At 36.8% G+C, this 22,546-nt stretch overlaps 1 long non-coding RNA gene across 1 annotated transcript in view; it reads right to left on the reverse strand.

Moving 5' to 3' along the window:
• Positions 1-22,504, reverse strand: part of LOC133559628 (uncharacterized) — a 37,187-nt gene extending 14,683 nt beyond the window's left edge. Inside the window, exons 1-3 of the long non-coding RNA XR_009808214.1 lie at positions 22,347-22,504; positions 18,184-18,273; positions 4,286-4,331 (exon numbers count right to left, since the gene is read on the reverse strand). This is a non-coding gene — a long non-coding RNA (uncharacterized LOC133559628). The remainder of the gene's footprint in view (positions 1-4,285; positions 4,332-18,183; positions 18,274-22,346) is intronic.
• Between the last annotated feature and the right edge of the window lie 42 nt (positions 22,505-22,546).

A 22,546-nucleotide genomic window follows, 5' to 3' on the forward strand; every position in this document is an offset into this window, starting at 1 on the left:
TGTTTTTATTTCTTCGTATTTCTGCTTGTATTTCTTTTATTTTGGTTTTATCGCTGTATGTTTTTAGTTCTGTGATATAGATCCCCCTGGGTCTGAAATAAAATGACTACTACTACCACAAAAGAATAATGAATACATACAATACATCAAAAAAAGTAAAATAGACTAAAATTACACAACTCTCATGCTCAATCCGATCCACTTCATTTATATAGCACACTTCCAAAAGGCTCCAGCACCCCCCGCGACCCCAAAAGGAACAAGCGGTAGAAAATGGATGGGTGGATGGAGTTCCAAAAACAATACAAGTTTCACAAAGTGCTGCACAGAAGTTGAGAAATACATACTAGGAGAGTCAATAATACAATACAACTATAACTATATATATATATATTTTTTTTTTAAATACAAGTTTTTATTTATTTTTATTTCTGCTAGTATTTCTTTTATTTGGGTTTTATCGTTGTATGTTTTTACTTCTGTGATATAGATCCCCCTGGGTCTGAATTAAAATGACTACTCCTACCACAAAAAAATAATGAATACATACATAAAAAAAAGTAAAATAATCTAAAATCGCACAACTCTCATGCTCAATCCAAGCCATTTCATTTATATAGCACACTTTCAAAAACAATAGAAGTTTCACAAAATGCTGCACAGAAGTTGAAAATACATACTAGGAGAGTCAATAATACAATATAACTATAACTATATATTTGTTTTTAAATACAAGTTTTTATTTATTTTTATTTCTGCTTGTATTTCTTTCATTTTGGTTTTATCGTTGTATTTTTTTAGTTCTGTGATATGGATCCCCCTGGGCCTGAAATTAAATGACTACTACTACCACAAAAGAATGATGAATACATACAATACATCAAAAAAAGTAAAATAGACTAAAATCACACAACTCTCATGCTCAATCCAAGCTACGTTATTTATATAGCACACTTCTAAAACCAATAGAAGTTACTCAAAGTGCTTCACAGAAGTTGAGAAATAAATACTAGGAGAGTCAATAATACAATATATCTACAGTTTATTTTTATTTTTTAAAATACAAGTTTTTATTCATTTTATTTCTGCTTGTATTTTTTTATTTTTTGAGGGGTTTTTATCGTTAGTTCTGTGATATGGATCCCCTTGGGTCTGAAATAAAATGACTACTATTATTTACTACTACTATTATTATTTATTTTGCAATTTATAACTTTTTAATTTTTTTTTAAATTTTTATCCGACTCATTTTTCTTGTTTAGCTCATTCATAGTTTATGTACTTTGTTTTTTTTTTGCTCTATATTTTTTTAACCTGTAAAACACAATTGTTGTAAATGTGCTATACAAAATAAAGTTGCCTTGCCAACTACTACCACAAAAGAATAATGAATACATACAATACATCAAAAAAAGTAAAATAGACTAAAATTACGCAACTCTCATGCTCAATCCAAGCCACGTTATTTATATAGCACACTTCCAAAAACAAAATAAGTTACTCAAAGTGCTGCACAGAAGTTGAGAAATAAATACTAGGAGAGTCAATAATCCAATATAACTATAACTACACTTTTATTTTTTTAAATACAAGTTTTTATTCATTTTATTTCTGCTTGTATTTTTTATATTTTGGGTTTTATCGTTAGTTCTGTGATATGGATCCCCTTGGGTCTGTAATAAAATGACTACTATTAATTACTACTACTATTATTATTTATTTTGCAATATGTAACTTTTTAAAAAAAATGTTTACTTTTTATTCCGACTCCTTTTTCTTGTTTAGCTCATTCATAGTTTATGTACTTTGTTTTTTTTGCTCTATGCTTTTTTAACCTGTAAAACACAATTGTTGTAAATGGGCTATACAAAATAAAGTTGCCTTGCCAACTACTACCACAAAAGAATAATGAATACATACAATACATCCAAAAAAGTAAAATAAACTAAAATCACACAACTCTCATGCTCAATCCAAGCCACGTTATTTATATAGCACACTTCCAAAAACAATAGAAGTTACTCAAAGTGCTGCACAGAAGTTGAGAAATAAATACTAGGAGAGTCAACAATCCAATATAACTATAACTATACTTTTAATTTTTTTAAATACAGGTTTTTATTCATTTTATTTCTGCTTGTATTTTTTTTAATTTTGGGTTGTGTCGTTAGTTCTTTGATATGGATCCCCTTGGGTCTGTAATAAAATGACTACTATTAATTACTACTACTATTATTATTTATTTTGCAATATATAACTTTTTAAACATTTTTTTTACTTTTTATTCTACTCCTTTTTCTTGTTTAGCTCATTCATAGTTTATGTACTTTGTTTTTTTGCTCTATGCTTTTTTAACCTGTAAAACACAATTGTTGTAAATGTGCTATACAAAATAAAGTTGCCTTGCCAACTACTACCACAAAAGAATAATGAATCCATACAATACATCAAAAAAAGTAAAATAAACTAAAATCACACAACTCTCATGCACAATCCAAGCCACGTTATTTATATAGCACACTTCCAAAAACAATAGAAGTTACTCAAAGTGCAGCACAGAAGTTGAGAAATAAATACTAGGAGAGTCAATAATCCAATATAACTATAACTATACTTTTATTTTTTTTAAATACAAGTTTTTATTCATTTTATTTCTGCTCGTATTTTTTTATTTTGGGTTTTATCGTTAGTTCTGTGATATGGATCCCCTTGGGTCTGAAATAAAATGACTACTATTATTTACTACTACTATTATTATTTATTTTGCAATATATAACTTTTTTTTTTTTTTTTACTTTTTATTCTACTCCTTTTTCTTGTTTAGCTCATTCATAGTTTATGTACTTTGTTTTTTTTGCTCTATGCTTTTTTAACCTGTAAAACACAATTGTTGTAAATGTGCTATACAAAATAAAGTTGCCTTGCCAACTACTACCACAAAAGAATAATGAATACATACAATACATCAAATAAAGTAAAATAAACTAAAATCACACAACTCTCATGCTCAATCCAAGCCACGTTATTTATATAGCACACTTCCAAAAACAATAGAAGTTACTCAAAGTGCAGCAGAGAAGTTGAGAAATAAATACTAGGATAGTCTATAATCCAATATAACTATAACTATACTTTTATTATTTTAAATACAAATTTTTATTCATTTTATTTCTGCTTGTATTTTTTTTATTTTGGGTTTTATCGTTAGTTCTGTGATATGGATCCCCTTGGGTCTGAAATAAAATGACTACTATTATTTACTACTACTATTATTATTTATTTTGCAATTTATAACTTTTTTTTTTACTTTTTATTCGACTCCTTTTTCGGTATTGCTTTTGCACTATCTTGTTTAGCTCATTCATTGTTTATGTACTTTGTTTTTTATTTTTTTCTGCTCTATGCTTTTTTAACCTGTAAAGCACAATTGTTGTAAATGCGCTATACAAAATAAAGTTGCCTTGCCTACTACTACCATAAAAGAATAATGAATACAAACAATAACATCAGAGAAAATAAAATCGACTAAAATCACCCATGAGTAAAAGAGTAAAAATATGCTTTTAGACGTGATTTAAAAAGTCATTAAAAAGCAAGTTGTTGTTCATTTCTTCTTCGCTCCTGCCAAAAAGTCTACGTAATGTTTTTTTTTGTTTGTTTTCAACTTGTTTTCTTACCCTCCCCTGCCATTAGATGATGGGTACAGGGGGTGTGGTGTCCCTTCCAGAAGAGGCGAGTGCCCGAACCCATGAGAGACGTCGACCGTACAATGTCGTAAGTGTTTGCCGTGCATAATTCATGGCCGACGTCTCCCTCAATTGTGCAATATTCATGTACGGCGCAGCCGCCGTGTTCCGCGGCAGCTGCGGCAATACACAAACTGCTCAATTACCCATTTTGTTGTATTTTCCCCCCCTCCAATTTCATGTTACCCTGTCTTTTTGCATCGTTAAATAAAGCATTTCAGCTTTTTTTTTTTAACTTTTCTTCAACATTGACGGACGCACCGCGAATGGATGAAATATTAAAAGGGATCTCATTCATTCCCGTCTCTGCAGATTGACGAAGACTCCAGTCATTTTGAGCGAAAGAAAAGGTTCGCTTATAAGTGAGGCGCTGAAGGGGGAATAAGAATTTACATGATTATCGACAGCCGTGATGGATCCCTCCCCCCCCGAGGGCCTCCCCGCGAATTAACACATTTATTGCACCGATGTCATTTATAGACTTGTCTGTAGCCTTTCAGTCCATGTGAAAATTGTAATAAAGTTTCTCATCAACTCACCGTGTTGAGTCAATTGGAAGCCTCGCCGTCGTCAAACCTTCATCACCTGTGTAAAAATAAATAAATAAAAGCTGCAAGCAGCGATGGACGGGACCGACTTTTGCTGGTGTTTCCTGCCTTTACCCATTCAACATATCTCAACCTGCTCATTACCTACCTTCCCTGCATCCTGGGTTCACACTGGTGCTTCTTTCTTTCACCCATACATACTGGTGCTTCCTGTCATCACCCAGACAACATATCTTTACCTGCACATGACCTACCTTCTCTGTATCCTGGAGTCAAACCGGTGCCTACTTCTTTCACCCAGTCAACATATCTTTACCTGCACAGTACCTACCTTCTCTGCATTGTGTGATCACGCTGGTGCGTCCTGCTTTTAAACGGCCATCTTGAGACGGCAGCAGCATCGGCGCAGCAGTTCTTTGAAGGCTCGTAAAATCAAAACCGGAGCAGTTAGAAAAACTGTTCGTGCAACTTTTAATCAGAAGGGTTCAATCTCTTTCCTGTGCGAGTTTGAAGCCAACACAAAAAAGGCGCTCAGAGGAAATAATGTTTGAAAATAGGTGACAGGTTTTTACAAAACTTTTGTTTTGAAGGGGTAATTGCCAACTTACTGTTGATTTTTGCTGAAGGATGTCAATTAATGAAATGTAGGTCTAAGTGAGACTTACCTAGAGGTTTTTGTTTCATGTCTCTACGACATTCCTATCGGAAGCTACAAGCAGTTTTGTCTGTGTTTTCTTCCCAAGAGCAGTTTTGTCAGTGTTTTATTCTTAGGGGGAGCTAGAGCACAAATTAGATTTTTGTGTTTGTTTTTTTTTATTATATCGCAATTTTCACCAGTGCTGATGTTTGTGTCCAGTTTGAGTTTTGAAGCATTTTAAGGGGTTGAAATTACACCGCAAAGAGGCAAAAATGAATTTTTTTAGGAAACTTTTGTTTTGAAGGGATTTTTGCCAACTGTCTGTTGATTTTTGCTGAAGGGTGTCAGTGTATGAACTCTAGGTCTAAGTCAGACCTACATAGAGGTTTTTGTTTCATGTCTCTACGACATTCTTAACGGAAGTTACAAGCAGTTTTGTATATATTTTTTCCTTGGGGGCGCTAGAGCGCAATTTTGAGTTTTCGGTTTTGGTTTTTTTGATTAAATGGCAATTTTCGCCAGTCCTGATGTGTGTGTTAAATTTGGTGAGTTTTGAAGCATGTTAAGGGGGTCATATTACAGCTCAAAGAGGCGGCGGTATAATAACAATAAAACCTTAGAAATACAATAGGGTCCTCTGTCCCAAAGGGACATTCGGTCCCTAATAGTAAAATCAATTCCCACCTCTTAAGTGGATAAAATTGCCTTTTCTGACGACAAGCATGACGAAGCTGTAGCCTGACAGATTGAAGCAGTGTTTTTCAACCACTGTGCCGCGACATGGGATACAGTCGGGTGTACCGGTAATTATAGTCTGCAAATAATGTGTTGTTGTTGAGTTCGGGATGGGCGATATATAATTGCCTGAAAATGCAGGTGTCAGGGACAGACGCGGAAGGAGATTTTTAAAACAAAGTTCTAAAGCTTAGCGCTTTATCAGATTGTAGGTGTTTTTTTGTTTTGTTTTTACCCTTTGTGTTCATATTTTGTTGTTTGTTGCAATGTTGTTGCGTTTCGCTTGATTGTAAAATATTTGGATGGAGAGAGGGGGTGACGTTCATATGTTGTCAATATTCAGTGTTTTATCCTTCATAGTTAATATTGTAAATCCCACATCCTTTATTTTTATGTACATTCTGGGTGTCACATTTAATAAAACATTCTTTTAATTCCGTTCTGTTTTTTAAGGCGTTCTGTCATAACGTTTTTAGCATTCAATCAGACATTATTGTGAGGTTAGTGTTCCTAAAAATAGAAGTACCGGCCCCAAGACACATTTTTTTCTTAGTGATTTATCAGATTGTAGGTGTTTTTTTGTTTTTTTTTTCACCCTTGGCGTTCATATTTTGTTGTTTGTTGCGTTTCGCTTGATTGTAAAATATTCGGATGGAGAGGGGGGGTGACGTTCATATATGTCAATATTCAGTGTTTTATCCTTCATAGTTAATATTGTAAATCCCACATTCTTTATTTTCATGTACATTCTGGGTGTCTCATTCAATAAAAAAATTTTTTAATTCCATTCTATTTTTTAAAGCGGTCTGGTCTGTCATAACGTTTTTAGCATTCAATCAGACATTATTGTGAGGTTAGTGTTCCTGAAAAATATAAGTACCGGCCCCAAGACACATTTTTTTCTTAGTGATTTATCAGATTGTAGGTGTTTTTTTGTTTGTTTTTTTACCCTTGGCGTTCATATTTTGTTGTTCGTTGCGTTTCGCTTGATTGTAAAATATTTGGATGGAGAGGGGGGGTGACGTTCATATATGTCAATATTCAGTGTTTTATCCTTCATAGTTAATATTGTAAATCCCACATTCTTTATTTTCATGTACATTCTGGGTGTCTCATTCAATAAAACATTTTTTTAATTCCATTCTATTTTTTAAGGCGGTCTGTCATAACGTTTTTAGCATTCAATCAGACATTATTGTGAGGTTAGTGTTCCTAAAAATATAAGTACCGGCCTCAAGACACATTTGTTTCTTAGTGATGTATCAGATTGTAGGTGTTTTTTTTTGTTGTTTTTTTACCCTTTGCGTTCATATTTTGTTGTTTGTTGCGTTTCGCTTGATTGTAAAATATTTGGATGGAGAGGGGGGTGACGTTAATATGTTGTCAATATTCAGTGTTTTATCCTTCATAGTTAATATTGTAAATCCCACATTCTTTATTTTCATGTACATTCTGGGTGTCTCATTCAATAAAACATTTTTTTAATTCCATTCTATTTTTTAAGGCGGTCTGTCATAACGTTTTTAGCATTCAATCAGACATTGTGAGGTTAGTGTTCCTAAAAATAGAAGTACCGGCCCCAAGACACATTTTTTTCTTAGTGATTTATCAGATTGTAGGTGTTTTTTTTGTTTGTTTTTTTTACCCTTTGCGTTCATATTTTGTTGTTTGTTGCGTTTCGCTTGATTGTAAAATATTTGGATGGAGAGGGAGGGTGACGTTCATATATGTCAATATTCAGTGTTTTATCCTTCATAGTTAATATTGTAAATCCCACATTCTTTATTTTCATGTACATTCTGGGTGTCTAATTCAATAAAACATTTTTTAATTCCATTCTATTTTTTAAGGCAGTCTGTCATAACGTTTTTAGCATTCAATCAGACATTATTGTGAGGGTAGTGTTCCTAAAAATATAAGTACCGGCCCCAAGACACATTTTTTTCTTAGTGATTTATCAGATTGTAGGTGTTTTTTTTTTTGTTTTTTTTTTACCCTTTGCGTTCATATTTTGTTGTTTGTTGCGTTTCGCTTGATTGTAAAATATTTGGAGGGAGAGGGGGGGTGACGTTCATATATGTCAATATTCAGTGTTTTATCCTTCATAGTTAATATTGTAAATCCCACATTCTTTATTTTCATGTACATTCTGGGTGTCTCATTCAATAAAACATTTTTTTAATTCCATTCTATTTTTTAAGGCGGTCTGTCATAACGTTTTTAGCATTCAATCAGACATTATTGTGAGGTTAGTGTTCCTAAAAATATAAGTACCGGCCCCAAGACACATGTTTTTCTTAGTGATTTATCAGATTGTAGGTGGTTTTTTTGGGGGGTTTTTTACCCTTTGCGTTCATATTTTGTTGTTTGTTGCGTTTCGCTTGATTGTAAAATATTTGGATGGAGAGGGGGGGTGACGTTAATATGTTGTCAATATTCAGTGTTTTATCCTTCATAGTTAATATTGTAAATCCCACATTCTTTATTTTCATGTACATTCTGGGTGTCTCATTCAATAAAACATTTTTTTAATTCCATTCTATTTTTTAAGGCGGTCTGTCATAACGTTTTTAGCATTCAATCAGACATTATTGTGAGGTTAGTGTTCCTAAAAATAGAAATACCGGCCCCAAGACACATTTTTTTCTTGGTGATTTATCAGATTGTAGGTGTTTTTTTGTTTTTTTTTACCCTTGGCGTTCATATTTTGTTGTTTGTTGCGTTTCGCTTGATTGTAAAATATTTGGATGGAGAGAGGGGGTGACGTTCATATGTTGTCAATATTCAGTGTTTTATCCTTCATAGTTAATATTGTAAATCCCATATCCTTTATTTTTATGTACATTCTGGGTGTCACATTCAATAAAACATTTTTTTAATTCCATTCTATTTTTTAAGGCGGTCTGTCATAACGTTTTTAGCATTCAATCAGACATTATTGTGAGGTTAGTGTTCCTAAAAATATAAGTACCGACCCCAAGACACATTTTTTTCTCTAAATTCGAAATCAAATAGTGGTATGGGGTAGGTTCCTGCGGACGTTATCTCCTTCTGTTGTTGACTATTTTTTTTCATACGGTGTTGATGTGGAAATGTTTCCCTCTGCAATTTTGACGGTGTGGCCGTGCGGCACCGGACGGATACGTTGACACGCGGAGTAAGCACTCTTCATTCTCTCGCAAGTGACTTTATTCGCAGTAATGCTACTTTTTGTAGCAACACTTTTGCCCGACAATTGACGAATTAAGTTATGCGGAGGTGTACTTATGACTATTTTATAGACAAATGATATATTTTTTACAAATGTTAGTAATTATACAATGTTATGCAGAGGTGTATTTAAAATAATTTTATAGACAAATGATACTATTTATAAATGTTAAGTATAGAATGCTATGCAGGGGTGGACTTATAACAATGTTACAAACAAATTATATTATTTATAAATGTTACTAAGTATACGATGTTATGCAGAGGTGTACTTAAAACAATTTTATAGACAAATGGCACTATTAATAAATGTTAATAAGTATACAATGTTATGGAGAGGTGTAATTTTAACAATTGTAAACACAAATGATACGATTTATTAACATTAGTAAGTTTAGTATGTTATGCAGAGGTGTACTTATAACAATTGTATACACAAATTTTACTATTTATAAATTTTAGTAAGCATACAATGTTTTGCGGAGGTGTACTAATAAAAAATGTATAGACAAATTATACTATTTATAAAGGTTAATAAGTATAGAATGTTATGCAAAGGTGTACCTATAACAATTGTATAGACAAACAATACTAGTTATAAATATTGGTAAGTATACAATGTTATGCAGAGGTGTACTTGAAACAATTTTATAGACAAATGATGTCGAAAATGGATGGATGGATACCATTTATAGATGTTAGTAAGTATACAATGTTATTTCGGAGGTATACTTATAACAATTTAATAGACAAATGGTACTATTTATAAATGTTAGTAAGTATACAATGTTATGCGGAGGTGTACTTATAACAATTTAATAGACAAATGGTACTATTTATACATGTTAGTAAGTATACAATGTTATGCGGAGGTGTACTTATAACAATTTAATAGACAAATGGTACTATTTATACATGTTAGTAAGTATATACAATGTTATGCGGAGGTGTAGTTATAACAATTTTACAGCCAAATGACGCTGTTTATAATTCATTCCAAACTTATCATTTCACCATTTACCAAATCAAATAGCTTCGAGGTCGGTAAGCACAGCCAAAATTACTCCGTTCTGAGGCGCACTGTCGAGTTTTGAGAAAAAGAAAGAATTTTAAGTGCGCTTTATAGTGGGGAAAAATAACCACAAGACTACATTTCGCGCGCACAAATCAGTCGTACGCAAACACCGACTACTTTGCAATTCCGATCAAATATATTCAACGTTGTCTTTTTCTGTGACGACTCCTCCCGCTGGCCGTTTTTATCGTACCATTTCCGAGTGCCAAAGTCCTCTGGAGACCTCTTCCGATTTCCGACGTAACTCGTGGCTAAGCCAAACCACCCCCCCTCCCCCTCGCCACCGCCTGAGTCTCCGTCTCTCCTCCGTCGAGCAAAATTGCCGGCTTCATTACTAAAACTTGGAATATCATATCGGGAGAGGAACCGTATCAGCAGGGGGCACACGTTTTTAAAGAGAACTCATTTTTGCGGCGGAGCCCCCCGCAGACGCTAATCGCCTGGTGCGCGAGGGGGGCCCCCCCGGCCCCTGTCGGGAGCAAGCGCTCCTGGTAATGCACGCCGATGCAGTGCCGGGCGGCTGGGGACAAGGTGAGCGTTACGTGCACCAAACCGCAACAGAACAATGCGCCTTATGCTCAATCTCGGCTATTCATGCTGCTAAACGCTTCCCCCCTACACCCCCGGGTTTGGGACGGCGTCTTTTGACAAAGTTACCGACGTCCGGGGCATTCCGCAAACATTTTTTTCGGCCTTTGTGCGGCGAGCGCGGTGGCTCCCTGCTTACAGATAAGGGCCCCGTGCGTTCCTTTCATCAGGCGTCCCCTTTAATTGCCCCGACGACAAAAAAACCTGCTGCTATCTTGTTGTTTCCAAATTTGATTTAACCTCACTTTCTCCTTCCGCCCACCTCCCCCCGGTGAATATTGACTTTGTTTACCTCAGATTACACTTCATATTGTTTACAGCCTCCTGGTCCCTGAACATTTTATAGCGTTTTTAGGCCCCTTTCTTTATTTATTTCCCTGTAATGATTGTAGGGCTGGGATTCATTTGCAATGTTTCCCCTCATCTGCATGAAAATTATATAATTAACTTTTGATTAACCAGCCCCCCCTCCAACCCCCCGACCCAAAACACACCGGCGTGTAGTACCCGCCGCCGCATTTTAATGTCTGTTTTCCAATCGAGCGCCGACCTTTTTCATCAAAGGCCGTGGAATAATGTCGTGGAAGACAATGGGCGGGCAAGGATGTCGCCCTTAAATAAAGCAACATAGCTTCCGTAGTGGCAGCGGCATGCCCCGCTGCCCCATTGTTCCCTGCCCGGAGGTCAGGTCCGCTGGTGAAGGACGGGACGGGAAGCCGAGAACGGGCCATTGTCGAGTGTCCTCGCTCGGGAGGGAATTCCGTCACGCAGGACGATGTTTCTTTCATTTTTTTTGTGTGTGTGTTCCGACACAGGCGGATTAATTAATGTTCACACGCCTACGATTCAACTTTTCAATCAGACACAACCGCCGAACTCGGTCAGAAAACTCTCGTTTTTTTGCAAATAATCATGAACTTGGAATTTGATGGCAGAAACGCATTGTGAAAAAGTTGTCACAGGGGCATTTTTACCACTGTGTTGCATGGCCTTTCCTTTTAACAACACCCAGTAAAGGTTTGGGAACTGAGGAGACCCATTTTTGAAACTTTGGTATTTTAGGATTCATAATGCGCCACACATTTTCAATGGGAGACGGGTCTGAACCACAGGCAGGCTTTTATTACAAAGCCACACTGTTGTAATACATCGTTTTGCTGAAATAAGCAGGGGCGTCCATGATAACGTTGCTCCAAAACCTGTATGTACCTTTCAGCAGCAATGGTGCCTTCACAGTTGTGTAAGTTACCCATGCCTTGGGCACTAATACACCCCCAATACCATCACAAATGCTGGCTTTTGAACTTTGCGCCTATAACAGTCCGGATGGTTCTTTTCCTCTTTGGTCCGGAGGACACGGCGTCCACAGTTTCACCCCAAAAATTTGGAATGTGGACTCCTCAGACCACAGGACACTTCTCCACTTTCCACTTTTCCATCAATGCATTCTTTGATTTCTGGGTGTTGTTGATAAATGGCTGCATAGTAGAGTTTTAACTTGCACTTACAGTTTTAGCGACCAACTGTTGCAACTGACAGTGGTTTTCTGAAGTGTTCCTGAGCCCATGTTGTGATATCCTTTACACACTGATGTCGCTTTTTGACGCAGTAGTGCCTGAGGAATCGAAGGTCTATGATATCATGGCTTTTGGCAGTGATTTCTGAAGATTATCTGAACCTTTTGGATGATGTCACGAACCGTGCATGGTGAAAACCCTAAATTCTTTGCAATATCTCGTTGAGAAATTTTGTTCTTTAACTGTCGGACAATTTGCTCACGCATTTGTTGACAAAGTGACTCAGCATTTCGCGGAAGCTGCTTTCATACCCAATCATGGTACCTACCTGTTCCCAATCAGCCTGTTCACCTGTGGGATGTTCCAAATAAGTGTTTGATGAGCATTCCTCAACTTTCTCAGTCAGTTTTGCCAATTGTGCCAGCTTTTTTCAAACTTATAAATACATATTTCAATATAACGAGCGCCCTCAAGACATGAAATAACACCCTTTAGTCACCTTTCCAGTCTTTGAGTCCAATATTGGAATGCTGCCTGAGGCTGAGCCAATCAGGGGCCACGATACTGAACAGCATGCTCTGATTGGTTTGGTATCCTCTAGTGGTCGATACTATTGTAGTATTGACGTATGTTTAGCTCATCCGACCAATTTATGCTTAAAAAAGCTTAATTGATGCCCAAGAAATTGTAAAATAGGCTTGAAAAAAAGAAATAAATATCCTAAAAAGTCGGCAATGTGGTGAAGCCGCAATATTTGAAGCAGTGTGGCCGTAGGCGACCTACTTGTTTGTTTTGAAAAAATTATTCCACTAGATGGCAGCATCATATCACAGTTCAATTGTATTCGGATTCTTGGGGTGACGATACAATTCACAATCCATTCTCGCAATATATTTGATATAAAACGATGATAAAAGAAAAAAAAGTTAAAAAGCTCCTACTGGCTGCTGGTGTGTATGTGCGTATTAACACAATTTTAATTAAATTTAGGTCTAAGTGAGACCTACATACAGTAGAGGATTTTACAAGCAATTTTGTCTGTGTTTTCTTCCCAAGAGTAGTTTTGTCTGTGTTTTATTGCTAGGGGGCGCTAGAGCGCAATTTAGTTTTTTTTTTTTTTTTTAATTAGATCGTAATTTTCACCAGTCCTGATGTGTGTGTTCAATTTGGTGAGTTTTGAAGCATTTTAAGAGGGTCAAATTACAGCTCAAAGAGGCAAAAATGAAATTTTTTAGGAATTTTTTGTTTTGAAGGGGTTTTTGACAACGTACTGTTGATTTTTGCTGAAGGATGTCAAGGTATGAAATCTAGGTCTAAGTGAGACCTACATAGAGGTTTTAATTTCATGTCTCTACGACATTCTTATGGGAAGTTACAAGCAGTTTTGTCTGTGTTTTTTCCTAGGGGCTGCTAGAGCGCAATTTAAAGTTTTGGGTTTTGGTTTGTTTATTAGATGGCAAATTTCGTCAGTCTTGATGTGTGTGTCAAATATGGTGAGTTTTGAAGCATGTTAAGGGGGTCAAATTACAGCTCAAAGAGGCGGCGGTATAATAATCATAAAACCTTAGAAATACAATAGGGTCCTCTGTCCCAAAGGGACATTCGGTCCCTAAAAATTGATTCCTGCAAAGATTTTACTGATTGTGTAGAATATGTGGATGGAGAGGGGGGGTGATGTTCATATGTTGTCAATATTCAGTGTTTTATCCATCATAGTTAATATTGTAAATACCACATTCTTTATTTTCATGTACATTCTGGGTGTGTCAATCAGTAAAAAAAAAAAAAAGGTAAAATTCCATTCTGTTGTTTAAGGCGGTCTCTCATAACGTTTTTAGCATTCAACTCGACATTATTGTGAGGTTAATGTTCCTAAAAATAGATATACCGGCCCCCAGAAACACATTTTCTCTAAATTTGCTCTCACACTATCATGTTAGATCCACTATGGACTGGACTCTCACACCATTATGTAAGATCCACTATGGACTGGACTATCACACTATTATGTTAGATCCACTTTCGACTGGACTCTCACTAGTATGTTTTATCCACTATGGACTGGACTCTAACTATTATGTTTGATCCAGTACGGACTGGACTCTCTCTATTAAGTTAGATCCACTCTGGACTGGACTCTCACACTATTATGTTAGATCCACTATGGACTGGACTCTCACACTATTATGTTAGATCCACTATGGACTGGACTCTCACACTATTATGTTAGATCCACTATGGACCTGACTCTCACACTATTATGTAAGATCCACTATGGACTGGACTCTCACACTAACATGTTAGATCCACTATGGACTGGACTCTCACACCATTATGTAAGATCCACTATGGACTGGACTATCACACTATTATGTCAGATCCACTTTCGACTGGACTCTCACTATTATGTTAGATCCACTATGGACTGGACTCTAACTATTATGTTTGATCCACTACAGACTGGACTCTCTCTATTAAGTTAGATCCACTATGGACTGGACTCTCTCACTATTATGTTAGATCCACTATGGACTGGACTCTCACACTATTATGTTAGATCCACTATGGACTGGACTCTCATACTATTATGGTAGATCCACTATGGACTGGACTCCCGCACTATTATGTTAGATCCACTATGGACTGGACTCTCACTATTATGTTAGATCCACTATGGACTGGACTCTCACTATTATGTTAGATCCACTATGGACTGGACTCTCACACTATTATGTTAGATCCACTATGGACTGGACTCTCGCACTATTATGTTAGATCCACTAAGGATTGGACTCTCACACCATTATGTAAGATCCACTATGGACTGGACTCTCACACTATCATGTTAGATCCTGTATGGACTGGACTCTCACAATTATGTTGGATCCACTATGGACTGGACTGTCACTGTTATGTTGGATCCACTATGGACTGAACTCCCACAATATTATGTTAGATACACTATGGACCTGACTCTCACACTATTATGTTAGATCCACTATGGACTGGACTCTCACACCATTATGTAAGATCCACTATGGACTGGACTATCACACTATCATGTTAGATCCACTATGGCCTGGACTCTCACACCATTATATAAGATCCACTATGGACTGGACTATCACACTATTATGTTAGATTCCCTTTCGACTGGACTCTCACTATTATGTTGGATCCACTATGGACTGGACTCTAACTATTATGTTTGATCCACTACGGACTGGACTCTCTCTATTAAGTTAGATCCACTATGGACTGGACTCTAACTATTATGTTTGATCCACTACGGACTGGACTCTCTCTATTAAGTTAGCTCCACTATGGACTGGACTCTCACACTATTATGTTAGATCCACTATGGACTGGACTCTCACTATTATGTTAGATCCACTATGGACTGGACTCTCACTATTATGTTAGCTCCACTATGGACTGGACTCTCACACTGTTATGTTAGAGCCACTATGGACTGGACTTTCACTATTACGTTGGATCCACTATGGATTGGACTGGGACGGCGTGGCGCAGTGGGAGAGTGGCTGTGTGCAACCCGAGGGTCCCGGGTTCAAATCCCACCTAGTACCAACCTCATCACGTCCGTTGTGTCCTGAGCAAGACACTTCACCCTTGCTCCTGATGGGTGCTGGTTGGCGCCTTGCATGGCAGCTCCCTCCATCAGTGTGTGAATGTGTGTGTGAATGGGTAAATGTGGAAGTAGTGTCAAAGCGCTTTGAGTACCTTGAAGGTAGAAAAGCGCTATACAAGTACAACCCATTTACTCTCACACTATAATGTTAGATCCACCATGGACTGGACTCTCATTATTATGTTAGATCCACTATGGACTGGACTCTCACTATTATGTTAAATCCACTATGGCCTGGACTCTCACTATTATTTAAGATCCACTATGGACTGGACTCTCACTATTATGTTAGATCCACTATGGCTTGGACTCTCACTATTATTTAAGATCCACTATGGACTGGACTCTCACACTATTATGTTCAATCCACTATGGACTGCACTCTAACACTATTATGTTAGATCCACTATGGACTGGACTCTCACACTATTATGTTAAATCCACTATGGACTGCACTCTAACACTATTATGTTAGATCCACTATGGACTGGACTATCACACTATTATGTTAGATTCCCTTTCGACTGGACTCTCACTATTATGTTGGATCCACTATGGACTGGACTCTAACTATTATGTTTGATCCACTACGGACTGGACTCTCTCTATTAAGTTGGATCCACTATGGACTGGACTCTAACTATTATGTTTGATCCACTACGGACTGGACTCTCTCTATTAAGTTAGCTCCACTATGGACTGGACTCTCACACTATTATGTTAGATCCACTATGGACTGGACTCTCACTATTATGTTAGATCCACTATGGACTGGACTCTCACTATTATGTTAGCTCCACTATGGACTGGACTCTCACACTGTTATGTTAGAGCCACTATGGACTGGACTCTCACTATTACGTTGGATCCACTATGGATTGGACTCTCACACTATAATGTTAGATCCACCATGGACTGGACTCTCATTATTATGTTAGATCCACTATGGACTGGACTCTCACTATTATGTTAAATCCACTATGGCCTGGACTCTCACTATTATTTAAGATCCACTATGGACTGGACTCTCACTATTATGTTAGATCCACTATGGCTTGGACTCTCACTAGTATGTTATATCCACTATGGACTGGACTCTAACTATTATGTTTGATCCAGTACGGACTGGACTCTCTCTATTAAGTTAGATCCACTATGGACTGGACTCTCACACTATTATGTTAAATCCACTATGGACTGCACTCTAACACTATTATGTTAGATCCACTATGGACTGGACTCTCACACTATTATGTTAGATCCACTATGGACTGGACTCTCACTATTATGTTGGACCCACTATGGACTGGACTTTCACAATATTATGTTACATCCACTATGGAATGGACACTCACTATTATGTTAGACCCAGTATGGACTGGACTTTCACAATATTATGCTAGACCCACTCGACGTCCATTGCATCCGGATACATGGATGATACAGCAGAGGATTGGGAGAATGTCATGTGGTCAGATGAAACCAAAATATAACTTTTTGGTATAAACTCAACTCCTCGTGTTTGGAGGAAGAAGAATACTGAGTTGCATCCCAAGAACACCAAACCTACTGTGAAGCATGGGGGTGGAAACATCATGCTTTGGGGCTGTTTTTCTGCTAAGGGGACAGGACGATTGATCCGTGTTAAGGAAAGAATGAATGAGATTTTGAGCCAAAACCTCCTTCCATCGTTTAGAGCTTTGAATGGTTGACCAAATACTTATTTTCCACCTTAATTTACAAATAAATTCTTTAAAATTCCTAGATTTTTTTTCACATTCAGTCTCTCACAGTTGAAGTGTACTTATGATGAAAATTACAGACCTCTGTCATCATTTGAAGTGGGAGAACTTGCACAATCGCCGGCTGACTAAATACTTTTTTGCCCCACTGTATTCCCGTTAATTCCCAACCCTACTGGTTGTACGTTCTTGCTCTTGACCTTCCATTTTTTTTTTATCGTGGGGGACGCCGTGACATTGTGGGGACATTTTGGCTCTTCCACATAAGACCAAATGCCTCGGATGAGCTACTTTAACGCCGTTAGCGTGCGCGTCTATGGGTCATCGGAAAGTTTTTATTGAAGCCCGGTGTGTAATAAAGTCATTTCGCAGGTGCTTGTTGTGGCTCCCATTACCAACAGAATGATAATTTCCCCCGGAGGATTGCGCCGCTGCATATCAATGGAAGCCGAGTGTGGGTCTTACTATGTTCCCGCAGGCTATATAGTAGAAGGCAAAGTCATCTTCTGAGAGAGTCAAAATGTCAGGGAGGTCTTCAAACGCTCTTGTTTTTTTTGCCCGGGCGCTCCCGGATCGTCTTCGTGAGCGCTACTGTACGTCTCGGAAGGTGAGGCGAGATGGAAGGCTTTTTTTTTTTTTTATTAGTGCGGAATTTTAATTAAAGAAAAGGATGAATGGCTAAGTGAGAAACTCAAAAGAGATGAGATACTTTCTCAAGTGAGTGCAGTGTCAGTACCTCGGGCGCCCACATGGTGATGCTGTTGAGCTTTCTCAGGGCCCAGCCTGGCCGGGCCTCCATTCCTTCACTGGCCTCGAACATCATTCCCTTCCAAATCGAACAAAGACTCCAATCAATCACCTTAACGGTAATGTTATGTTGCATTACGGAGTAATTTGCACACACGCTACAGGCTGAGCGCCGTCACGTGATCAACACGCACCCACGCCGCCGCTGTGTGCTACAAAATACAAGTTGGGGAAAATGTACTTCGAAGTCAAAGAAAAGTTGTTGTTTTTGTAGACTTTGGTTCGGTGAAGTAAAAGCTTTTAAGAGCATTAATATTTTTACACCGTCAAATCCATCCAGTGTAGGTCAAGACACTGATTTACAGCAGGGGTGTCAAACTCAAATAGTGGGCCAAGATTTTAAACTGAACAAAGCCGCGGGCCAAGGTTGAACAAATTAACCTTTTAATAGGGACCCAAACAAGTTTTGCATTGAATATTGAACAAGCGAGACTTATATAACTTTATAGTGACATGCAAAATCCAGTTTCAAATAATACTAGTAATTTAAAAATAGCAATGGCATATCGAATCCAATTTAAATAGAAATTGAATGCCTCTTTTCTATTTGAAGCCTTCTCAGGTAAATATCAAAATAAACTTTTCCCACAGGATAATAATACATTTTTATATTGTGGCGTCCAGGAAGAGTTAGTGCTGCAAGGGGCTCTGTGTATTTTTTCTGTTGTGTTTATGTTGTGTTACAGTGCGGATGTTCTGCCGAAATTTGCTTGTCATTCTCGTTTAGTGTTGGTTCACAGTTTGGCGTATATTTGTAACAGTCTTAAAGTTGTTTGTACGGCCACCCTCAGTGTGACCTGTATGGCTGTTGACCAAGCTTGCATTGCATTAGCGTGTGTGTGTGTTTAAAAGCCACATATATCATGTGACTGGGCCGGCACGCTGTTTCTACGTAGGAAAAGCGGACGTGACGAAAGGTTTTAGAGGACGCTTGAGGCCGTGCCTTTAAGGCACGCCCCCAATACTGTTGTCCAGGTGGGAATCGGGAGAAATTTGGGAGAATGGTTGCCCCTTGTGATTTTCGTGTGGGGCACTGAAATTTGGGAGTCTCCTTGGAAAACCGGGGGGGGGTTTATTAAGTATGAGTATAAGCGGTGAATGCGGTGTTACAGCGACACCGCAGCTGTATAACACCGGCGGGCCAGCTCTAATGTTAATTTGATATTGTCTCAAGGGCCAAATGAAAATACACGGCGGGCCAATTTTTTTGATAACCTGTACTGCAAGGGGTGTCAAACTCATTTTAGATAGAGGGCCACATGCAGAAAAACCTACTCCGAAGTAAAATCACGGCACGATAACTTAAAAATAAAGACAACTTCGGATTGTTTTCTTTGTTTGTAAATAGAACAAGCACATTCTGAAAAAAAACACATATTTTTTTTACATTTATATGTTGCGGTTGATAGTATTCTATCTTTATTTGTTGTTATCTATACTTTCTGAATAAATTATGTGATAAGTTTCAGCAGTCAACTCCTTGGTGTTAATTTTGCATCCATCAAGATAAAAAAAAAAAAAATGAAATAAAAACAAATTACAGGATGTTATTTATGTAGTTTGATAATTTTTGTCGACCAGTGCACTAACATCATGTATGCTTTTTTTGTTTTTGTTTTTACATATGTATCATCATCTACAACAGCATGCGGGGGCCATTGTGATATTTTTCATTTTTATGAATGAATGGTTTATTTTGAACCATGTAAACAAAACAAAAGAATGACATGAAATACAAAAGATATATATATATATATATATATATATATATATATATATATATATACACATTATTTTTACACCTATATTGAAAACATTACATGTGACTAATCTTTTGTAGATGTCAAGATTGGCTCAAAAGGGAGTGGGAAGAAGTAAACTTATTAGGTCCCACTCCTGTACATATATAATATATATATATACAATATATAATACAATAATATATATAATATAATTCAATTCAGTGGTTGGTAAATGCTATATATTATATATAATACATTTAAATTTACCACACTTACATATATACATATGTACACACATATATACACAACACACACATATATACAATATATATATATATATATATATATATATATATATACATACAATACATATATATATATATATATATATACGAATTATGATTTTAATCCTTAGGGATCCAGTGGAGCATAGAGGGTCTCAGTCACTAAAATGTTAAAAATAAGTCAAATTATTATTATTATTTTTTATTTAATGCTGCAGTAAATCTCTATATCAACTTGAGGTTGATATAAAGTAAAACAAATAAGGGTGTATGCCTTTTCTGTTAAAGACAACTTTGTTTTTTATAGTAATATCTAACTCTAACTTATAATAATAATAATAATTCACCCCTATACAATATCATACCCTATCAACCCTACTGTGTAATACTACCCTTCGAGTGCAATACGTCCGACACTGATTGTTATTTATTACTTCGGTACTCTTGTCGTGTTCTGTATATTGTACAGTATTTTAATTCTATAGTGTTTTGTATATTGTACAGGATTGCTTATTATTTGTATTGGATAGTAGTCTGTTTATTTAAATTGTTAGTTTTTTCCTTTATTACCTCTTGTGTTATTTATTTCACCCCATATTTGTTCTCACTACCGCACCTTAAGTTGGAGTCTTTAATCTCGTTATATAAATGATCAATGGGCTGTACTTGTATAGTGTTTTTCTACCTTTAAGGTACTCAAAGCGCTTTGACACTACTTCCATATTTACCCATTCACACACACATTCACACACTGATGGAGGGAGCTGCCATGCAAGGCGCTAACCAGCACCCATCAGGAGCAAGGGTGAAGTGTCTTGCTCAGGACACAACGGATGTTACGAGGTTGGTACTAGGTGGGGATTGAACCAGGGACCCTCGGGTTGCGGACGGCCACTGCGCGACTGCGTCCATATGCAAATATAATGAAAATAAAGTCCATTCTATTCTATTCTACTCTAAAACTGAAATATGCAGTATTTACATAGATAGATAGTACTTTATTGATTCCTTCAGAAGAGTTACTGTATTTAGCAATCAAAGCCCTCTAAGATCAATAATGCAAGACACCATTGATTTTAATTATTTCATATTTTTGAGTAATCACAGTGAAAAGTTAAATAAAATCCTTCTAAATATATTTGAGATCGGAAAGGTTCCCCTCACATAAAGTGATACATTTTTATTAGTTTTTTTTTTTTACTTTTAACACTTAAATTTCAAGATCAACTTCTGATATATTTGTCGATTTTAAGTTTGAACTATTATTTTGTTTGTTTTATTCTCTTTTGTCAAAACTTTTTATATGGCAACCACACAACATATGCAAAAATGTTTCCACATAAAACATTTTAAAGTGATATTTTTTTAAGTAATATTTAATTATTTTATTTTTTTGGAGCAATGGAAAAAAAAAAAAAAAAGACAAAAGGAACAAAAAAACTGCCTACATGGCAGCTTTGTGTCAACATTGCGACTTTTTCTCATTAGATTTCACCTCATTCCACTTATTTTTAAATGTTTTTATTTTTATTTTTGCAATACTGTCAATTTTGCTGCGGGCCACAAATGGCCCCCGGCCGCACTTTGGACACCCCTGATCAAATCCATCCAGTGTAGGTCAAGACACTTTGATTTACAGTCATTAAGATACAAGCTGACAAAATAAATTCAGTGCTATACCTCGGTTCAGTAGTCTTTTTTGGGGATATAAACTGTCTCAGCTAATTTTTTCGTTTTTGTTTTGAGAAAATTCGCTATTTTTTGATAACCTCTACTCCTGTATGGTCTGAGAGCGATGCCTGCACGCATGCGCGTATGTGGGTCAGGGCGGAAGTTAGCAAATAACAACCGGACTCACTCAGCTAGCGAGACAAGCCTTTCGCTTTCTTTATTTCTTTCTTTAGTTTAATTCAGACATGAATACACTTACAGCATAACATATCACACCATGTCATATCATTCACTTTACATTATGTCCGAAAAAGGAGATGGAAGAAGCAAATCTTATTTAATCCTACCCCTTTCCCATTTCAGATTGTTTACAAATATACACATCATTTACTGACCTTCGGAAAGAAATAATCCCTGCCAGTCTGCGCCATAATGAAGCAGGGAGAGTTCATAACGCTATTTTTTGGGGGGGTTAGAAAATTGTCTCGGCTAATTGTTACGTTTTTGTTTTGGGTTTGTAAGCTGTAATGTACGGGTAGTGGGCGATACCTGCGCGCATGCGCGGGATGTGGGTCAGGGCGGAAGTTACCACAAT

This window comes from Nerophis ophidion, linkage group LG09 (genome assembly GCF_033978795.1).
Source record: "Nerophis ophidion isolate RoL-2023_Sa linkage group LG09, RoL_Noph_v1.0, whole genome shotgun sequence".
NCBI lineage: Eukaryota > Metazoa > Chordata > Actinopteri > Syngnathiformes > Syngnathidae > Nerophis > Nerophis ophidion.